Source organism: Anser cygnoides, chromosome 8 (genome assembly GCF_040182565.1).
Source record: "Anser cygnoides isolate HZ-2024a breed goose chromosome 8, Taihu_goose_T2T_genome, whole genome shotgun sequence".
Taxonomy (NCBI): Eukaryota; Metazoa; Chordata; class Aves; order Anseriformes; family Anatidae; genus Anser; species Anser cygnoides.
Window position 1 is genome coordinate 28,590,382 of NC_089880.1, and position 21,768 is coordinate 28,612,149.

The 21,768-nt window shown below is 45.4% G+C and overlaps 1 long non-coding RNA gene across 5 annotated transcripts in view; it reads left to right on the plus strand.

Annotated features, from left to right (window-relative positions):
• The window catches only part of LOC106032991 (uncharacterized), a 340,509-nt gene that overhangs the window by 67,957 nt on the left and 250,784 nt on the right, over positions 1 to 21,768 (plus strand). For all 5 annotated transcript variants that reach the window (XR_010833413.1, XR_010833414.1, XR_010833416.1 and 2 more), the window contains one exon: positions 1,582 to 1,684. This is a non-coding gene — a long non-coding RNA (uncharacterized lncRNA). The remainder of the gene's footprint in view (positions 1 to 1,581; positions 1,685 to 21,768) is intronic.

Genomic DNA, 21,768 nt, shown 5'->3' on the forward strand with positions numbered 1-21,768 from the left:
TCTTATGCATCATACTGCTGAGCTGTGACCCCCTGTGGCCAATATGCAAGACCATTGCTTTGCATTTTTGACCACCACTCTCCAACCCTCAATTCTTTGGTTTCAGCAGCTCTTTAATCTCCTGTAGATTATTTTAACATTTTTCTTGTTTGCTTTGTTTAATCCTTTTGATGGTTTCTTTTTCTTTCTTTCTTTCTTTCTTTCTTTCTTTCTTTCTTTCTTTCTTTCTTTCTTTCTTTCTTTCTTTCTTTTTCTTTCTTTCTTTCTTTCTTTCTTTCTTTCTTTCTTTCTTTCTTTCTTTCTTTCTTTCTTTCTTTCTTCTTTTTCTTTCTTTCTTTCTTTCTTTCTTTCTTTCTTTCTTTCTTTCTTTCTTTCTTTTTCTTTCTTTCTTTCTTTTTTCTCTTTCTTCTCTTTCTCTCTCTCTTTCTCTCTCTCTTTCTCTCTTTCTCTCTTTCTCTCTTTCTCTCTTTCTTTCTCTCTTTCTCTCTTTTTCTTTTTCTCCCAAGTGATGTAACAGTTTGTGACCAGATCAAGTCATCATCAAACCAGTCTGTGGTTCTGGATTTGTCATGTACCTTCACTATGGAAAGTAATGAGCTGCGGAGCAAGCTGCTGAACGGATAAATGGTTGTTTATCAGATCAGCCTTAGCCAGTGATTGTAAAGGGATGTTTTTCTAACCTTCTGCTACCTGGGGTTGGAGTTCTACAGGGGTCACTGATGGGATGTTTGCCAGCCTTTATGTTTATCATCCAAGGTTTTACAAAACAGGGTGAGAATCTCCATCATCGGAGTTACAATAGTATGTTTGTCACTCTCACCTGCTGACGCCTATGGTATGAACAAGACAGGGCATTGTGGGTGGGGTTGTTCTCTTGCAATATTTGCTGTCTTAGTCTTGTGTGGTCTTTGCCAGTATGCATTTAGATCCCTTTTGGTAGATGATGTGTTTTTATTCTCAATTTGGGAAAATGGCTGGCTGTTGAAAAGGGTTCTCTTTTCACCTTTTGTAAGTCAGAGAGAAGAACAGAGAGAAAGTTAAGGTGAGATAGGACCAAAGTTTTTTACTCCACTACCTTTGCTTTCTTTCGGTGATCCTGAAATTCATTATTGAACTTTTGCAACACAGTGAGACAGAAGACATGAGGCTTAATTCATGCACACACAGACAAGCACGGGTAGTTAAGTCATGTAGTCTTTTATTGACATCCCCTGTTTGTTGGCTAGGATATTGGTAGCGGACTTATTTTCCTACAGATTCTTTTGCTCACAGGCTTTTGTGTGTGTTATGGGAGGAAACACAAGGCACTACCCTGTGCAGAGAGAGATTGAGATGAAGGGTTGATCCAGTTTATACTAGATGTGTATGCTGTGAACGCAGTGTCAGAGGAGATAATCAAGCCTCTGGGATCTTCTGATGCAGCCTATGCAAGACCGTGGGGTGCTTCTTTTGGAGTTTTTAAGGGATAGGTAATCACGTTTCAAGTGGAAATAGCATCTTTCTTTTATTAAAATGTCTGTATTATGAATACAAAGTCCAAACTATAACCCTACTTTTGTTTCTCTGTTTTTTTGGGTTTAGAAATGGACATAATCGGAGAGAGCCAGCACCAGAACTGATCTCTTGCATCGCATGATGACCTAGAACAAAGCTCAAGATGTTGTGTGACCTCAAGAAAGATCAGGTCAGGACCGACATGCTCTATCATTCTCCTTCCTGATATAACATTTTCTTGGTGAAGCATTTTTTCTCCTTGTTTTGCTTTCTTCTTCATGTATCTAGACAAATTTGCAACCACAGACATAGGGAGAGAGCAAAGATGTAAAATACTACGCTGTCTGAATGGTGGCTGTGCTTGGATAACCATTGATTTGTCTCAGAGCCCTGTGTGTCCACACCTGTCCTCTGAGATCAGGCCATGTAAAAATCCTGTCCTTTCCCTAAAAGTGCACTTGTCTGGCTAATGCTTAGGACGTAGGTGCAAAATGGAAGTATGTAAAACTCCTGAGAAGCAGGGCTATATCAGGTACTGATAAATGGTCTATTTGTAAATTAAATGTCGGTAGAGTAACCCAAGATCTTTACTTCAAGTGGAGTAAACCCCATTTACTCACATTTTTCTGTAGGTATTTTTCTGGTGTTGAATGTGGTCTCTCTCTGCTGTGGTAGTCTTACTGGTGAGGGAATGAGAGTGGGGAACTGTAAACCCATTTGGTTCAGATAATATGTTACACGAACTCAGTTGTTGGGAAGGGAAAAACAGACAATATTTGTTTAGAAAGTGCAGCTTGTTCCAATTTGTGACCAAGCAAATTAAGAAGATTGAGTTTTGTGGGGGTATTTTTAAATGTGGCAGTGCAGGGGTGGGAGGGCTGCCTGTAATCATGAAAGCCTATGAAATAAGATTTCTTTTTTCCTAAAGAGAAGAGCCCATTAAGGAATTTTAGCGTATAAGCCGTGTAGTACCATAACACCTCTGCTCTTGGCGTGTTCAGCTTACCTTCTCCTGCAGAGTTTTCTGCCCCAGCATCCCAATGTCTCCTCCGGCTTTCTCCTCCCTATCTTCTCTTCCTCTTTTGCTCCATTTGGGGTACGAGGGGAAGGAGGTGAGGGGTCTTGCTTAACATTCCAGCTCACTTTAACCTCCCAACAGAGTTGGCTCTCAGCTTCGGTAGGAAACGATGCAGCTGTCATCTCAAGCAGGGGACAGGGATCAGCAGAGGGGTGCAGGGCACGATGGGCTGGACCTCTGCACCAACACGGGAGGTCCCAGTCAAACCAGATTTTGGTTGAAAACTTGCAACAGATCAACCAAAATCCTTCAGTTTGCAGCGGGAATTGTTGGATGAAAACCTATGGTCTGAATTGTACAGGAAAGTAGATTTTGACAGACAAAGTGTTTCATTTGGTCTTAAAACTCTGAAGCTCTTCACTTACTGGGGAGAGGCAACTTCCAGTCATATGTAAAAATGCTAGCTGCAGGGACTGTCAAAGGAGTTTAAAAGAATTAGGATCTTGGCTGTCAAATAACCCTTCATAGCTGTTGCAGGAAAAAATGGTTGAACAATTTATTTTCTGGCTGTTTAAAGTTTCGCTCTTATGCTACTAGGAGGAGTTAACATTTTTATGCTGAGTTAGGGTGTTGCCTACTAGAGAGGAAGATATATATGGACCTCATTCTTGGGAAATGTACTCCTCTGTGCACTACAAATGAATCAATTCACTTAGAATGGAACTGCATAGGTGTCCTTTGGTGACACAAAACTGCCACGAAACTCAGCAAAAAGCTGGGATTGCAAGAAATAGATGTCATAATGAGTAATTGCTGCCAAAAGGGAGGGCTCTGTTTTTGAGCTAATTGGGAAAACTGATGATGTGTTATGGAAGGTGGAAGAGGACATTTCATGAGATATTCCCATAATTGGTTTGGGTTGGGGTGGCCTTTTTAAGGAGCTGGTTTAACCAATTCCTTCGTCCCCACAAACATTACATAAGAGCTGCTGGCAAAACTAACACACACACACACTTCTTGTACAAAGGACTAAAAAACCGGCCCAGATGTTTACAAAGCAACCACAAGAGACAGGAAGAAAAACAAACATACAGAGATGTTTTAAATGCAGAGCAACCAACAAGCATAGGAAAAAAATATCCAAGTTCCTGGCAGTAGCTTTTGAACATGATGAAACCATTTGGGACAGCCATCCTTCAAACTTGCCTCATGGCAGGTTTGAATTATCAGTTATGTTTTCATTCATTACTTAAGGCCAAAGACTTCATCTTCCAGTATAGACCTACCTTTCTCTTCAAAGACACATGGAGAAGGTAAGGCACATCTTCATCTATTTCTTGATTATTTGTCCTAATGGAGTAACCCGGCTTGCCCCTACTTTGCTTCCTCTGACAGAAGCTCTGCAGCAAGGACATAAAAGAGGATGCTTGTCTCCCTGCCTTCCTCTTTGAGCGAAATGGCACTGCTAAGCACTTCCTGGTGAGCCTGCAAGCTGCCTAGGGACATAGGCAGCCTAGACCTTTGCAGATCCAAAAGTGTGTTGGACCACTGTGTAAATTGCTGCATGTCTACTTTCTTCAGGCAGTGCAGTGAGGAGTCTGGTTTCTGCACCAACTTGTTGGACTTCTTTGCCCAAAGCCACAATCCTCATGATTTTTAGGTCAGGAACAAGAGCTTTTTTTCTTGGAGGTATAATTTTGCTTGTCTCCTTTGTTTGCTTAAGTGAACATAGTTTGGAAATGTAGTGCATTTGGACAGACACTTGAATTCATACAGTCACTCCTAAAATGCAGCTTACATTTTCCAGATGGCTTAATAACAAAGCTGATGTAATATTCTTTGCACATACATAAAAGTATTAAAGGATCTCACCGACTCACGTGCCTAGGTGAGGTAGTCCTGAACTACCAAACACAAGGCTAATTTAGATCTGTACACAAATGGATGAAGGTTCCAGGAGCAATGCTGCTTTTTGTTGAAGAAGACCATGCACTGTACTCCTAAGCACTACAGAACTCTGTAAAAGCTGTTTACTTCAGCTTCTGGTGTCCTGAATTTGCTGGAGGAGGGCATGGCTTTTGTCCTCCTCTACCTACAAGTCAAAATGCTTGAAGAGAAGACGAAAAATGCTCCTTTCAGGCAGGAATGTGGAGGTTGCAATTTATCGTTCTGGACTTGAAAGAGTAATTTTCAGTTCCAACTTGTTTGAAGAGGAATGGGCTGGTGAAAGAATTTAAGGGCACTTCTGAAATGCAAAATGTTGCCTGTCTATGGAATGGCCCAGAAATGAAACATCCGTGAGGATCTATGGCTCAGATATTCCACACTGCCTGGACAGAATAATGAAACACTTCTCCTGAGATTTATGAGCTTGGAAAATAGACTGCAGACTTCCAGCAAGGCCTGAAAATACTACAGACTATATAGTTGGAGTCTCTTTTTGCATAAGCACTACAGGGTGGAAGTATTGGGAAGGAATCAGAGATGAAGTGTAAATGCAAACGCAGAAAAAAATATATTCTTTACTGTCATGAGACTCTCAAGCTGCAATTGTGAAAGAGATTTTATCTTTCTAGTGTAAATTCCCTGTTCCTTGTTTTGTTTTCCTAACTAGGTACTGCATCCAACTTCCTACCATTGCGCTGCGAGGTGAGGTGTAGGGGGGGAGCATGAATTTGGGTGGGAGCTTCTCTCTTTAGCAAACGTGCAGGCAGCAGAGATGGTGAGTTCAGGTTCCTTCACCTTCCTCCGCGAAGGCCAGGGACTGGCAGGCACATGCTGTGAACGCTGTTTCATCGCACACTGTGAATGCTGATCTGTCCCCTCCTGGCGAGTAAAGGAGGAGCAAGGCAGTGACTCGCCCATTTGAAAATAATGCTGTTTCCTATGAGAGAGTGGAAATGATCAAATCCTAGAAAACAGGAACTTGAGGTTAGCCAGACCATCGCAGCCCCACCGCCGTGTCAGCTCTAGGAGGTGTCTGACGTTGCTTCTCTGTCCTGTTCCTGAAAAACTGCAGCGATTGGGATTCCCGGCCCCGGTTTGCACGGGCTGCACAGTTCAATTTTTTTCCTTGTCTGTAGTGCCAATCTCTCTTGCTGCGAGTGTTTTCTATCAAATGTCTGTCATAAAGCGTGAGGTAGGTAATCTGGCTTCGCAGTCACATCTGCTGATGGTATTGTTGGTATTATTATTTTATCATCACTGTGCTTTTTAACCGTTCAAACTGCAGGTTTGAGAGTGATTTTGGGTGCGAGAAAATCTTCGTTACGTGATTAGATGTGTCAGCTCCAGGAATGAAATCTCACCCACCAGTCCCAGCTCTCCGTTCTGAGAGCAGGGACCAAAACCTCCCGCGTACACACCCAAAGAGGGACCGGTTTTTGCTGTCACCTCTCGGATGCCTTTCGTGGGGCCGGGTTCTCAGTAAAGCTTTAGGGCACCAGCCCTGAGCTCTGCTGAAAGCCCAGCTAGCAACTTGGGTGCCACGGTGGGGAGCTGAACTCCTTTGAAAATCTGGTGCTGAGCCCTGCTGTAAAAAGAGCCAGCTTTGCAAGGTTGCCCCAAATGTACCCCAAAAGAGCCTGCAGTCTAAATAAAGAAAACAAAGCCGGGTCTATACCTGCACAGCCGAACAGGACCTGGAATAATACAGGGAAGAGTGTTCAAAAACTAGGAAGGGGAGTGCATGCCCATCACCGCTGTTCCCCTAGGTTACAGAGGAGGCTTTTTAGTCGTTACTTAATTTGCATTTGTTTGTTTTCCCAAGACTTCTACAGGGCGAAAGAAATAGGTTTTAGTGGCTGTTTGGAAGAATTGCATGTTAAGGGCAAGGACCGCTCCCTAGATAATCCCTGCCTGTTATTCATCATGCTGTAGATTGTTATTAGCCTGATGGAAACTGTTTCTCAGTGGCTCTGCATTCCTGGTGGGGACCCTGTAAACTAACGGGGCATGGGGCTTGGCTGGTGATTTCCTAATAAACGCCATGTGCAAAGACAGAGCAGAGAACGTTTTGGGGGTGGAGAATGAGAACAAGTGCCTTGTATGTGATGATTGATACTGCCAGGCGGACAATAATTATGATTTACACACGATTTCTTTATTCTTGAGGGGAAATCCCAGTTGCCAAGTATGTTAACGATGTATGTAATGGTGTGTTAACGGACACCATTAGTTTGCTGGACAAAACTGAGACCTCTGCCAAAACAAACCTTCTCCAATGGTACATTTTATGGATCAGCGGATTCTGCAAATGCTTCGGAGTGGAACTGAATGGTGGGGCACACGCTTCAGGAACGGCTGGCAGTTTCCTAACCGCAAGTTTAAAGGTATCTGCTAGCAATTAAACGCACTTGAGCATTTTCTTAATTTCAGCATCTTACCGTTTCTCTATGAGGTGCAATAATTGCAGTCCGGAAATAGTTTGTTTTAACATTATGACAGAAATTAGTACGGAAAATAGCCCCAGCTTGTGTTAAGTTCTGCGCCGGCAGACCCCTGGCTCGGGGCGATTTCGGAGCACCAAGAGATGCTTGGTGCCACAGCTTGGGGAAGCACTGGTGGCAGGGCTGGTGTCCTCCTGCACCAGTGGAGGCAGGGTGGCTCGGCACGTGCTGAAGGCGAGTCGAGGTGTCACGGGCTGGGGCAGGCAGAGTTAGAAACACAGATACAGGCGTGTGCTCTCTGGGGGAGCTGCCTGCAGCTGGGCAAGAAGAATCTGTGCTGCGGAGGCATGCGATATCACGCGCATGCCCAGGCTGCAGCGCTTTCCCTGGAAAAAGCTGAACACATTTTGCAGTTCAAGTTCCTCCGTTTGATGCGTGGTTCATACAATATTTTGTGGGCTGGGGATTTTCTATTTCTGACAAAACTGGTTTAATTCAAACTGCGGGGACTTCTGCAGGATCAGACGCTCAGGGCAGCAGAGGACAGGAACATCCTCAGAGCGTTGTGTTGTAGTACTTCCACAGGGTTTGGATCAACTGGCAGTTGTGAGCTTCCTGCACTCAGAAACCTCCAACATTTTTTCCTAAAGGCCAAACCATGTGATCCATTCACTCCAGAGCAGAACTTCTAGACTCTCCCTGTACTTGTTTCTGCTCGGCCTTTTGGAATAGATGTGCTTGGTAAAGCTCATTAAAGCAGTTTATTGCCTCAGTTATGAGTCTTCCTGTATTAATACAAGAAGTTTGGAACACAAATATGGGTTAAATAAATGGCTGACAAGGGTAGAGTGATCCAGGAATGATGCTGGTTCTTCCTTTGAAAAGTTTCCATTCATCTCAGACACGATAGCCTAATCTTTGACTGAGACAAGAGTTTTACCTGGATAGTTTCCAGTCATGTTAATGGGAGCTGTGAAAACCCAGTGCATATCAGCAGAAGAAGTGGCCCCTTTTTCAAAGGAATGGTTTTGGTTGTTTCTTCATGCATTACAATAACCAGCCACCAGACTTAATTGCTTTTTGTACCACTTTCCCTCCCCTCCTCGTATCTTTATCTCCTCATGCCATAAAAATACTGCACTTTAAAATGAAATCAAGGAGACAGAAAACAGAAGAGCCACGTTTTGCATGAAAGAAGAAACACATGTTAGGAATAAAGACTCAAAACGGGCAAACACATTGAAGACATACATGCCTTCCCCTCCCTGTTTTGCACCCTCGCAGGCCAGCAGGCGTGAAGCTGCCCTCGTGCCTCGACATGCTGCGAGGGGACTGAGCTGTGGCTGTGGCAGTGAGCAGCCATCGTCCCCAGAGAGCGGCCTGCTGTCATCCCCAGAGAGCGGCCTGCCATTGTCCCCAGCGAGGGGCCTGCTGGGCCCGGCACCAAGGGGGGAGGTTCGCTGGTGGGTGAGGATGCGAGCAAGTTGTGGTGCTTTTCTTGGAGCCGAGAGCACTGCTGGCACAAGCGGGTGAAATTCCTCTGACAGAGCCAGAGATGACCCGGGATGTTTGTGAAGGGGGTAGTTTGTTCGCAGTGCTGCCGGGGAAGGACAGAGAGGCCTGGGTTAATCATGTTCTGCAGTGATCCTGCTTTGGGCACCCGGTGTATGCTTGCACTGAAATCAGACCCGGGTCAACTTCAAGCAACCCGGCCCAGGTATTCCAGCATGGATTATGCAACTTTCCCATGGAAATGCTCAGCTGACTCGCTTACAAACATCTCCATACTGCTGCCCTCACCTGAGCTGGGGTTTCGAGCTGCTGGGGTTGTGCCCGTGCTGTCCAGCAGTGATGCTAGCACAGGCAGAGCTGGAGAACAAAGGGCTCTGGGGGAGCCTGACTCCACCTGGGCCTTCTCCTTCTTTTCTTCCTTGCCAAGAAAAATAAAAATATATTCCCCCCTCCAACTCCTTGAAAAGGAGGGGGGGAAGGTACAGAAATATTTTAAGTACTTGTTGTTTTTCCTAAGGGGAAAAATGCAATGTGGTTTCATTCTAGCCATGCAAATATTTATGTGAGCAAGGGAGAAGCAAGATCAGAGAGGAAGGCTGGGTTTGGTTGTGACATGAGCTTTGGTGCCAGAGACGTGGATTTACTCCTGGCTCAGGCACAGATCGCCTGTCTGACCTTGGGCCAGTCACGCTCACCTCTGTGCCCGCAGCTGCCCAGCTGCTCGAGCCCCCATTTCTGTATTAGCTGCCTAGGGCTAGGACAGCTTCAGGGTAAAAAGTAGCTTTTTCAACTCAACAGGAACTCCAAAGGAACTCCTAACACTTTAGAAATGTAGTAATAGTGGAAAATGATGGCAATTTGAGCTAGGGAGGATACCTCCAAAATTTGTACAGTACCGTGCACACTGTGCTTGATTTGCTGGCGTCTTCTGAGTGCTACTGTAATGCAAACAATGGTCTGCATTCAGTAAGTAGCTCCTCAAATTTCCTGTGGATATCCCCAGCAAATCTGTATTTAAATAAGCAATAGTTTCTTAATCCGGGGCTGCAAGTTGCTGGGGCAATTTGTACTCAAGGTGAATGCTGAGGTTAGGGAGATGTTGAGATGTATATGAGAAGCTTGCCATCCAAATTGTTTCCATCTGTTTTCATCATGCCCCACTCCTGCAGAATAAACCAAACATTTTAGCTTTCAGCCATTTCCTTCTGGACTCTGTAAAGCTACCTGTGCTCAGAAGCATTATTTGGTGTCTTTAAGTGCTTTAGTCTGATGTTTTTACAGTTGTATTCAGCCAGTCAAGAAAACCGCCTGTAAATAAGCAGACAGTTAGGAAAGGCGGCTGAAAAAAAAATGGAGAAGCAGTTTCATTAAATGAAAAAATCCGTCAGTTTGTATTATTCAAAGCATAAAAATATTTCGGTAATACATTTCGGATATACTAGAATTTCTTGACAATTGTGTAGTTTTGCCCTATCTTTTTTTCTACTTCTTCCCTGCCAAAATTTCCAGGGCCGTAGAGTTTAGTAACCCATATTTCAGCTCATGCCCGGTTTCCTCCATGTTTCTTGTGTCATATCTGACTGCTTGGACACATCAGCCCAAATATCCCAAGACTCAGACCTGTGTTGTTGGGACTGAGGGTGACATGTCCACCTCCAGTGTGCACCTATCAGAAAGGGATAATTGTTTTAAATCTCTGTTTTTGCTTCTTTTGATAAGATAAATGGCAATCTCAAAGTTTTTCTAAGTATTTTCATGTAGAGAAATGGAAGGGGGAGGTATGTCAAAAGTGTTTTAAAGAAAAAAAAGCAATTAGTTGTCTGCTGCAGTCATGCATTACCTTCTTCAGATCTTGAAGACCAGAAAGGATCAGAAAGAATCTGTCTGGTAACTGAAAATATTTCTTCCCAGAGGAGTAAATATATTCTACCCTTTCTTTTTTAGCTAATCTTATTTGTGTTTAGTTCTGAAGAGTGATTTTTATTTGCTGGTTGCCCAGTTGCCCAGATGTATATGATACCTTAAAAAAAAAGTAATTGATTTTTAGCCAAAAGGACAGGAGAAAGGTTAGGAATGTGCAACACAGTTTCTCATAACTTTGGAGGAGGCAGATGTTTCTCTTCTGGTTCCAACCTTCATTTTCTTTGCATGAAGAACGAGTTCTTTAAAACCAAATAAATATCCCTTTGAGAAGAGCATGGTTCCCACTGTTATTCTTTAAATTAACTCTTTTGTGGCTAAGGCTGAGCTTAGCTTGTTGGTTTTGTATTGCCAAAAATAATGGAGCAAAAGAGACAATGTAGTGTGAATTTTTGTATAAATTGCTTCAGTTATTATTCTCAAGAAAAAAGTAACAACAGCAACAACGAAACCTCTGACATCTGACAATATGAATTTTCATTACTCATTCTCGGTAATGTAAATATGACTAAAAATATTTTTTCTTGCAATTAAGATTTCATTTAAGCATTCATAATTGCAAACATAGCAGCACATATTTCACATCTGTAAAGATAACAGAGAGTGCAGTTGTATCTGCCAGCAGTAACCCGCTCTGGGCATTTACTGAGGCAGGCAGAAAGGAAAGACAAGTGAAGGTTGTTACGGATGGTAACAGTGCACAAGATGGATGTCGCCTGTCCCAGGCTGGAATGACTTGTCTGTGCCGTGCTTGTCTTGGTGATGGAGATGGTGGGATGCCGTTCTCCTTGGGCACTGGGACCAAAACGTCAGGTAGGCTTAGAAAAGTCTCCAGTAGAAAGAAAAGTGGAAAATGTCTAATTTCAGGTTAATACTCTCCCTCTGCTGACACTGGGGATGTCCTGAGACAAGGACTGTAGTTAATTCCGTGCTCCACAGCCCCCGATTCCCAGGGAAAAGGACCGAAATGTTTACCAGGGCAGAAGGCCTGGCAGGGGAGTGTATCTGTGTGTGGCTGGGAATGGACACTCCGAGATCTCTAGGGCCTACTGAAGCAAGGCCAGAGGCTGGGGGTCACTGGTAAGGTAACCTCGGCCACAGTTTGGATTTAGTCATTTGTCTTTGTAGAGTCTGACTGATGGGAAATGTGGACAAAAGCCTTTGTGAAGCTCTGCTTGCCATATGGAGCTGTACAAGGCCACTACGGAGGTTGGCGTGTTTACTCACCAGGTCTGCAAGAGGCATTTGGTTCCCTAAGTTTATAAATCAACACGGTGACCCCTTTCCAGAGGATGGGGGAATGGCTGAGGAATTGCAGAAGCCAGTGTCTGAAGTGTACGTGTGTTTAGCCATCGTGGGACCAATGACCTTCGCCATCTTCCTCTCCTCCCTGCTCCGTCCTGAGTCCTGGGCAACACGGGCTTTCAGAAGTCCTCACTGGGAAATCCTGGGAGGAAAGAGAAATGTGAAAAACAGAATAAGGTAAAAAGTGCCAAGGAGGTTTGAGACAACAGCTGCCTGCCAGCGCTAAGGAAGCTCGTCGTAGTCGGTGAAGCACAGCCAGTGTGCTGAAAGACGTGACAGTCCGTGCGTGTCCTGAGTCGTGGTGGGAATTTGGGCTAGCCGATGCAAGCTCTAGTGGTGTAGTAGTCAGGAAACGAAGTGTGCATGGAGTTGAGGCTAAAACCACATCATCCAGGCAAGATCAGACCTGAGTGATTCACCAGTCGTCTCGTGGACCCAGTGGCTGCTCGTGGGTTGTGAGACCCTTCCCAAGAACCTTGATAAGGTTGGAGGGCAGGACTGGAGGTTGTTCCAGAGGGGAAGGAGGGCTTTTCACATTCAGAAATCACAGGTGGCTCTTCAGGGCTGCCCGTGATTTATTGATTCCACATTGTGTGAATGGGGGGCTCTCAGCCCACCCACACACAACCTTTCTTTCCTATAACAAACAGAACACAAAACACATGAGTGAGTCCCACATGTTCATTCTCCACTGGCATCTTCCTCACCTCTCAGACTGGCCGCGTCCATCTCCTGGAGGAGTGCTTGGCAGGAAAGTACGGAGTCTGCTGGGACACCTGGGGCATTCATGTGCCTTTGCAGAGACGTGCACCACGATGGGACAAAGTGGTCCGGTACTCTACCCAGTACATCTTTATCTTATCTTTTCTTCTTACAGAAGACTTTTTCATGCTGTCCTTAGTTCTGGAGGCCCTAGGGTGACCATTTACAGTACTTTGCCTCCCGTTTTGCTGGTTAAGCCCTCCTGAACGCATGGTGTTTCACTCCTTTGGCCCGATCAGTTGGCTGGGTACCGGCCCTGCGGTTCCAGGGGAACCTGGAGCTCGCTTGCTCAGGGTCAGCCTTTAGCATCCAGGGCTTTCCTGTGTTCTCACCTCAACTTCTGGCATACTCTAGCTGCATGTGAATGGGGCGTTACTGCCAATTCTGGATGATATTTTTCATTGAGCCACTTGAGAGTGAAGAGCTTGTTTCCTGTTTATACCTTTAGAGAGCTCAGCCCAGCCATTTCCTTGCTGTGGGTTTTGGAAAGGAGCACCTTTCATGTCCTTTCAAGCACTCTCAAGACATCTGAGTCCACATCTGCACAGTCAGATACAGATGGATCTGCCTGTTCCTGCCTGAGCAGGGCTGGGGATCCTGGCCAGACCCACTGCTGTGTAAGAAGGTGGATTAGCACAAGCGTGGTTTCACCCTGCCAAGCTACCGTCCATCCAAAGAGCCGACAGCAGGCCTGTGGTCACTTGCACGTGTCCTAAATAAAGTGGGTTTGGAGCCCTTATGCTCCCGTGTATGGCGATGGTCAGCAATAGGCCAGGTCCTGCTCCAGTTGTGTCGAGAGCAGTTTTCTGTACAATCAGGTCCAGCAGAAGAGAGAGGGGGGTTGCATCTGAGGCTTTTGCATATGGCTGCTTCTGTGTCTGTTTAAACCTGGATCGTATCTGGCTGGCTTACATCAATGCATTCTCAGAGAGCACTAATTCTGTATAACCAACGTGAAATATGTCTGCATGTGTTAAACCAGCGCTTGCATTAGCTTGCCCAGAGAGGTTTGCTGAGTGCTTTGCAAGGTAACTGGTGCAACAGAGCGATGAGAAAAGCTGAAAAGGTGTCTGGCTCTGGATTTGCTTTATGCACGGAGTCTTGCCAGAGAACATATTTCTAAGGGCCAGTACAACAGACTGAATGCCTTACATGACCTCTTCTGAGAAAGAGGAGGCAGTCTGTTTTCTCAGAGCTGCTACCAAGGGGCAGTACTCCATGATCTTACTCTCGAAAGCACTCCCTCTTCTGTTCTTGTGTCACCGTATCTAGTTGATGCTGCTGTGAAGCAGTGACAACTTTTGTTCTCCTTCAGACCCCAGGAAAAAAATCGGTGGAATTGAGGAGAGCATCTGATAAACCTTTGGGTGTTGCCACAACCTAACCAAAAATGGGCCTGCTCCCTGCTCTGACTGTGAAGAAGTGCATTTCAAATGTTTTACAGAAGTCATTTTTATACAACTCCACCAATTTAATTCACTTTCATCCTAACGGATATTTCTATTTAAGAGTATTGGTGATGCTGAGTAGGTACAGAGTGTTTTGGAACTGGAGGAAGTTCTTTAGCATATAAAAATCTTATTAAACCTTAGCACACATCTCTGCGAGCGAAATGTCCATGTCTTAAGATCTGAAAAAACATCTAGGGAAGGATATTATATTCAATAAATCATATGGAACTATTTATCAGCAATCACTTCTTTAACTTTTCCACAGTCTTCAGTTTCAAAGTGCATTTTGAAGTGACTGAAGTTTGTACAGAGCAGTTTATTTAAAAAATTATTTTAGGAAAATTACCTCAGGGTTGATTGTGTATTTATGAAGGGTTTCTCTTCTCTTTCTTCCTTTCTTTTTTCTTTTTTTTTTTTTTAAATATTAACATAATGTAAGAAAATGGCTTTATTAAGAACAGTGGAAAATGTGTAAAGAAACAGACAAGATTTTGTGGCAGACAGTCTGCAGTGGGAAAGGTTTTGCTTGTCATGCACTCACAAACAACAAAGTCAGTGGAAAGACCTTGATTTCCATGGGCTTTGGGTTAGGCTCTTTACCAGTGGGGGATTGTTCACTGCAGAACCTCGAGATGTTTCTGGTTGTCTGTAGCCTCCTCAGTGAATGTAGATTCTATTTTGTACTGTTTTTTTTTTTCTTTTCTTTTTTTCCCTGTCATCATCACTGATTATTTTTATTAGCCCATTTGAGCCCTGCCTCATCTCCTTGCTTGCTTCCTCCTTAACCTGAATCGAGTTCTGATTTTCAGTTACAAATGAAATTAAGATGCTCAGGATAAAAACAAACAAATGCTTTTACCCTCCAGCAATCATTGCATGATCTCTTGCAAATCCATGTTGGCCACTTTATGATCCTGACATCATTCATTCCTGGAGCAATTATGGTCTGCTGCAGTTTAATTATGTGTCTTTCAGTACACAACACAGCATGGTGCTAAGTAATGCAATCACTAAGTGATTACGTTTTCTAAATCATGAAATAAATCTGATTGTGAGTATGTGGTATGCAGTTTACAGTCAACCGGATGATGACTTCTTCCAGTGCAGTCGGCCTCTTTCGTGATGAGCCTACAGGTTGGAGTAGAACTAAGTTTTGACTGTCAATTGTTGTGGGCTTTATGGATTATTATTTTTTTGTGTGTTTGAAACTCAGTGTTTTCAAAATATTTGGCATCTGTCTGAACCGTAGTGGTACTCTAAGGCCTTAGCTTGGGGTCTCCAGCGACGAGATGAAGTAGGAAGGCTACACGAGCTGGCAGTGGCTGTGTTCCTAGAAGGTCAGCTTCATCTCACGGCCTCAGCCAAGAGGCGTACGAAATCTGCTGGCTGCCCTCCGAGCTGGGAGAGTGGGAAGGGAGCAGGGAAGAAGTGGCTGCTCCGGTCAGTGCATACGTGGGGCTGGAGGAGCACACAGGAGCCCCGGCTGTGCTGGGAAGTCAAGGTGCACTTTGGATCCAGGCAGACAGGAGGACCTTTTCCCAGGCATCCCTGACTGTCGAAAGGGAAGTTGTTTGCAGTCACGCAGTCACTTGGAATGGATTAAGTAGACAAAATAGGAATGTTTGAATAAAGTAGTAGCCACAGCTCTTGTGTAGACAGTAAACAATGGTTTATTGACAGTAAACTCTCGCTGTTATGGTAAAATGTCTTGAATCACTTATTTCTTGAAAGACTCAGGCAGGGTGTCTTTGGTCACTCACACATGTTTTGTACTTTATCACAAATCAAAACATCCTGATTTCCAGGCTCTGGAACACATTACTTGTCCACACTTTCCCTGTTTGAATAGAAGGTGGCAATCCCGGCAGTGCACTCGTCAAGGCTGTTTTTAGGTAGCATCTAAGAGTTAGAAACAAGTTGTGGATAGATGAGACCCTAGGATTTGTGCAGCAGAAAACATCCTCGGACTGGGCTTGGCGGAAGGGAGTTGTGCTGATGGATAGCTCTTCTTAGTTCCCTTCTGCTTAGACTTCCCTGTGTCTGCTGTCAAGGAAAACAGCATGTTTTATTGCTCAGGCAGGAGCCTCCAGTCTCTCATGTGGTCTGGTTTAGCTTCCACAGCTTGAGGAGCCTCCTCAAACGTTTCCATCGCATCTTGCCCCTGCAAAGGAGACGCCACCTGAGTCCCTTAGGACTAGGCCAGTTTGGGTGTGCTGTGGGTATTCACCTCTGTGTGGCGTGCAGAGTACAGCAAGGTCACCTGGTCGGTGCCAGGGGGAGCGTGAAACTGGTTGGTGCTGAGCCATGAACATCTTCTGAGACTGGGTTGTCTCTGGTCTGGAAACGGCCACTCAGGTTCAAGAAGGCCAGCGTTGGCCGGTGGGTTCTGAGAAGCGCTCGGTCTGGCTGTCACCTTCCATGAGCCCCAAAGTTTGAAATAAAAGCCTTGGACAAGCCTTACACCCAGATACTGTACTGGGTAGAGGGGTCTGGTCAGATGTCTGCAGGACAGAGTTATCAGCTGATATCCACGCGCTCCTCACTGCAGCTACAGCAGGTATCCCTGTCTACGGCTGTAGCCGTGTACCATCATCAAAGGCATGCCTTCGACCTGCCTCCTCATCACTATCTGGAGAAGGATGAGGGAAAGTAAGTAGAACCTGATTTCTACTTGCCCCAGCCTCAAATGTGCACATGTGGCTCCACCACCGGTGCTGTGCGGGTGCCCCGTGCAGCGATGGAGCTCTGATGCTGTTCGTCAGGGGGAGAGCACAGGGCAGAGGTAGGGAGCTGGAGCTGGAGGGCAGGCAAAAACTCCTGGGCAGTGGAAAGGCAGCGGGAAGGGATCAGAGAGTGGGGGCTGCCTCGGTCCTTCCTACTGAGGAACAATCAGCAAATCTTACCTGTGGCCCTGAATAGCTCAAAGCCTCGACTGGTCGCTTCAAAAGTCCTTCTTGCAGCCCTCAGCGTCCGGAGGACTCAAGCCCACGATACTTCCAGATTTCTTTTGCCAGAGAGGGACTTGTTGTGACCCTCTCCCGAGGGCCCCGGCCTCAGGAGGTGAAGATTGCCGAGCCTGATGTCAGCCGTATCCGAAGTGGGTTTTGTTTAACGGCCTCCGCTGCTGTTTATATTTTGTAATGCGCTGCGGCTGGCTTTTGTTGCCATTAAAACTTCATTTGTTTGGAGGATCTTTTCAACAAACTGAAATCCAATAAATCATGAGTAAAATATTTATTATTTCAACTGGATAAGAAGGGGAGGGAGGAGTGGACAAATTTGTATTCCTTCAGCAGCATGTTAAATGGGAGACCGTGGGGACACGTTAGCCACAGGAGCCTGTCCCCAGAAGAGCGATTAGTTGGCTGGACAGGGCCAGCTGAGTGACAGCTTCACTTTGGAAGCAGACGCGGAGCAGAAATACTCGGAGCGCTCCAGCTTTATCCTGTCTACCCATGTAATCACATCCGCAGATGATGGTAGGGAGCTCAGGGCTTCTGGATTAAAACTGTCAAATATACAAGCCTCTAATGCTCGAGCTGGAAATTCTGGGCTAATAAACTGGTGCCGTTTATGTTGGTGGCAAAGCTGCTGTTGTCTGAGGTCGGGGTTTCACTCCAGGTCTGCTTTAGTTCGCAGGCCATAGCAGACTCCACACTCTTCGTCCTGCTGTAGGGTATGTTGCACTAGCTTGTGGCGGGACAAATGGCACGGAGATCTGGAGCAGGATGTGGAAAATGTCATCACCAGCATCATTACATTAGAGCTGCCTGGCTTTTTTTTTTTGTTGAACAGCGAACTCAATTAAAACTGGTGTGGGATTTAGAGCTGTTCGTGCACTTCTGCGTTCAGCCAGTGGCTCTGGCTGAAAAGGCAGAGGCACAGAGGGGAAAGTCAGTCTGATTTCAACATCTAAAACAGAATATGTTGCCTATTCGCTTGGAAATGATGTTTATTTTATAAAATTGCATTTTTCAATGCTAGAGACACCAAATAATTTACTTTTTGGGCTGACCTGAACAGAAATGGTTTTGAAATTTGTCCGTGGGACTAAGGCAAAATTTGTGTATCATCTACTGGGAAATTCTGAGCACAGGTGTGGAGCGTGGATCCGAACATTTATAGCTTGTATATTTGGATGTAGCAGGCTCCATAATGAAATGGATACATGTATGTAATATTTCTATGGAGAACTGTTGCAACTATGACAGAATCTGTCTTTTTAGTGAGGAAAATGCCTTTCTGTGCCTGTAAACCAGACCCTGGCTGAAACCAGCTCCAAAATACACTAGCAGGGAGCTGGCCTGCAGTTTTTCACATTAAATCCCATTCCCTCAACCTGTTCTCCTGCACCATAGCTTCTACCCCACACAGTCCCCAAAGCCATCTCCTTCACTACTAAGGCCTCTAGATGCTACTATAATACCATAAAAATGTAGAATCGTAGATAAAATAAGTTAGTGTCCCATCTGTTAAAAACAGGACGTGCGGCAACCCTTCCCAGTGAGTCATCTGTTCAGCATTCTCAAGTCTTTGAGACCTCTGCACTCACCAGGGAGCTCTGACATTTACCAATGTTATCTTTCTTATTTCAGTTTTGGCACCTTCTTCCTTTCCTCAGAGACTGTGCTGGGCAGAAACCACGTGAAATGAGCAGCAGACATCATCTGTCATTTTTCTGAAAGGTTACTGGGCTTAAGTGTGTTGTTTGGCCGCAGATGGTGGTAACTTCACCAGAAAAACAACAAAAAAAATAGAGTGAAAAAAATGTTAACTGGGCAGGCTTTTACTTGAGGGGTCCATTTGCTGAAAGGAAAGAGTAATCCTTATTCATACTGACTTTTGGGATGACTAAACCCTCAAGAATCAGATCAGAAAACGTTACAAAACACTTTTCCTACTATCATTTGCAGTGAATCAGCACTAAAGGAGTCACCCCTTTGGCAGCATTCCCATCGGGGTCAACAGAGCCAGGGTTTCACCCCTGGAAGTCCTGCACAGCAGCAGGGGCTCTCCGGCAGCCTGCATCCATCCGCTTTCACTTCTGTGGGCAGCTGTGAGTCCACTTGCAGTGTTTCGTAACACAGGAACAAAGAGGTTATTCAATGAACACGCAGGAGGAAGAGTTTTAAAGCAGGTCAGCGTAAATACTTGCCTTACAATAGTGTCAACACCTGGCTTTTTATCCCTGGTAGGTGTCAAAGTACTGTACAGGAGTGGTCAGCACCGGTATCTCTGTTTAGCAAAGAGACAAAGAAAGGTAGCACTACCTGTTCCAGGTCACCAAGCAGGCAGACAATGGCAGAGACAGAGTGGAAAATATCCCCCTACACTACGCAGTGGCTTCTGGTAAAAATGAAAATGCCTTTATGTTAGGGAGCTCATTGCTCCAGGTCAGCGTGACGCCAAGAGCTCAGTGGCTTTGACTGCATGGAGAACAAGCACACAACACCGGCAGTTTTAAAGAAGAGCTCGGGTCAGACAGCAGCTCCCGGTGTTGTACGGATCTGTCTGATGCCAGAGAACAAGAGGATCTCGGGCTGGGTAACACGTTTCATTTTAATGATGCTGCAGGGCGCAGAGCTGGTTTGTGGCAGTCAGGGTGTGCTTGAAATCCCTGCTGGCTGTCTCGAGTCGTCAGTGGTCCACATAGAAGGGGAGCTGTCATTTGGCAAGTGTACTCTCTTTGAGGTGAGCAAAGGTGTTGCGGGCTGCCACCAGAGATACGTGCACACTAGGGTACAAAACGACCCTGTTTTCCTGAAGTGACTCAGGAATGAGCAAAAGAAGGAGCCCAAGCTAAGCATTCTTGTGGGGCCCCAGGGCTCACCCAAAAAAAACAACCAGGACTCAACACCTTGCACCATACCAGGTCTGAGGCCGTACTTTCAGGTGCATTCAGGGAGGCTTTCACCAACATCCAGGGGTGGTCACGCAGCGAGGGAGACGTTTGTTCTCCGTCTGAGCTGCTCTCCCTGCTCTTACCTCTCGGCGAGGGGAAGGAGCCCCCAGCAGCCTGTTAACCCTTTCCAGACTCACATGGGTGTGCACATGTGGTTTTTAGTGGCATAATTCTTGGCAAGAGGCGCGACCGTAATATTGCTATTGGACCTACGTGCGTGTCTGTTGTTCATCATGTGTAAATTAGATGGACTACCCTGAGCTGGAGAGAGGGAAGCTAATGATTGCCATATTGTTTCCAGCACTCGTCAAGCAAAAGAAGCTGTTTGAACTTTCCCCCAAAGACGCTTCTGCCTCTTGCAGTGATTTTTAGGTTTTGGGTTTCTACCTTGCTGGAATCCTTTTTCGAGGTGATTAATTTCGTAATGATGCTTTTGCTACCTTCTCCTCCCCAGGGGAGTGGGTGAGCAGGGAGGGGAGGAGAGGGACGGGACAGGGAGAAGGAACTTTTCAGAACTAACTCCATGTGCTGCAGTAAAAGGCGTGATAGCTGCTTCTCTTCCTCGCTCTGGTTTCCAGCAAATTCCCATGTGCTTTCAGATATTTCAGTGTGCATTGCTTTTAATTCCTCCTCAATGCACATATTGACATATTTCTTTCCTGTCTATTTCTGTCCTCCCTTACCCAGTAAAACGATCCCAGTAGGAAGGCGCAGGTCCAAATAGAAGGTGGAAGGGAGGAAAGCATCTTTCCCAGTGCTAGGAGCAGACTGATCGATAGCATGTGAATCTGAGGCAAAGATCCTCTCTGGGGTGGAGATCATAGCCTCGTTGTTAGTGTAAGAGCAGGCGAGAAGCTGGAAGAGAGAGTGGTGGCTGTGTCTAGGTGGGACTAATCGTGGTGCTTGTTTTTCCCCAACAATCCGGAGAAAAATGCTGTAGCAGGCATTGTTTTCATCCTACAGGGTATTTCAAGGGCCGTGCTTTGTGACTAAGGGAAAGACTGTATCCCACAACTGGCGATTAGAGCTGACTGTGATCAGGGCTGACCTCGATGTTCCTTTTGAAATGTGAACCCAGGTGCACCTTGCTGCATGACCTTGAAGTGGACAGTACGAAAAAAACAGCAGAAAAATGAGAGAATCTCCCATGTTGTTTGGATTGTCAGTAATAAATGAGAGGGAATGGAAAAAGCTTTCATTGCTGGCAGGATGATCCCATCATCAGCGTGTTGGCTGGCTGGGGGGCTGATGCTATTGCAGGTTTAGAGGCATTTGGGAGTCTCCTTAAGATTGTCTACTGGCTGCTGGCTGCTAGACTTTTCTCTCAAATATCTCATTTGAGCAAAGTTGGGGCAGAATACAGAATATGCTGCTAGAAGTTCCTAGGACAGCTTGGTTCAAAACAGAAAATTACAAACATCCCTCCTGCCTTCAAGTCCATCAAATTAGCAATTAAATCAGTTGGAGGGTCCTTTAGTTTGCACAATATGGAAAGCATTCTCAGGAGAGAAGTGTTGGAGGACAGGGTCACGAAAGCTGAGACACTATGTAAAGGGTGCCATAAACACCAGTATCCTGTTCCTGCAAGAAGCTTCTGAAATAAAGTAGGTCACAGCAGAGCTACCACTGTGAACGTTTCAGCAAGGACCTCTGTTCTTTAAATTGCAGAGCATTTTGAAACCTGTCACAAGAGATGGCAGTTGTCTGAGTGGGTTTTCAGATTTTTGGTGTCATTGTTTAATTCTATTAATATGCCTTGCAAAGATAAAATGGGCCAAGGCTCAAAACTGGTGAATCCAAATGGAGGCAAAGACGGCAGGGAGAGATGAAAAGCACTGTGGAAAGAACCACATGAAGGGAAGAAGTGGACAACACTGGAGGCAACTATAATATGGTCTGACAGCTTAGGTGGGTAAAGCATGTGCTTGGAGGGGCCATGGATTTCCTGGCTTCACAGGAGAATGTGAAGACAACATCACTCAAAGCCTTCTCTCCTTCAGGGCTCTATTTTCTCCC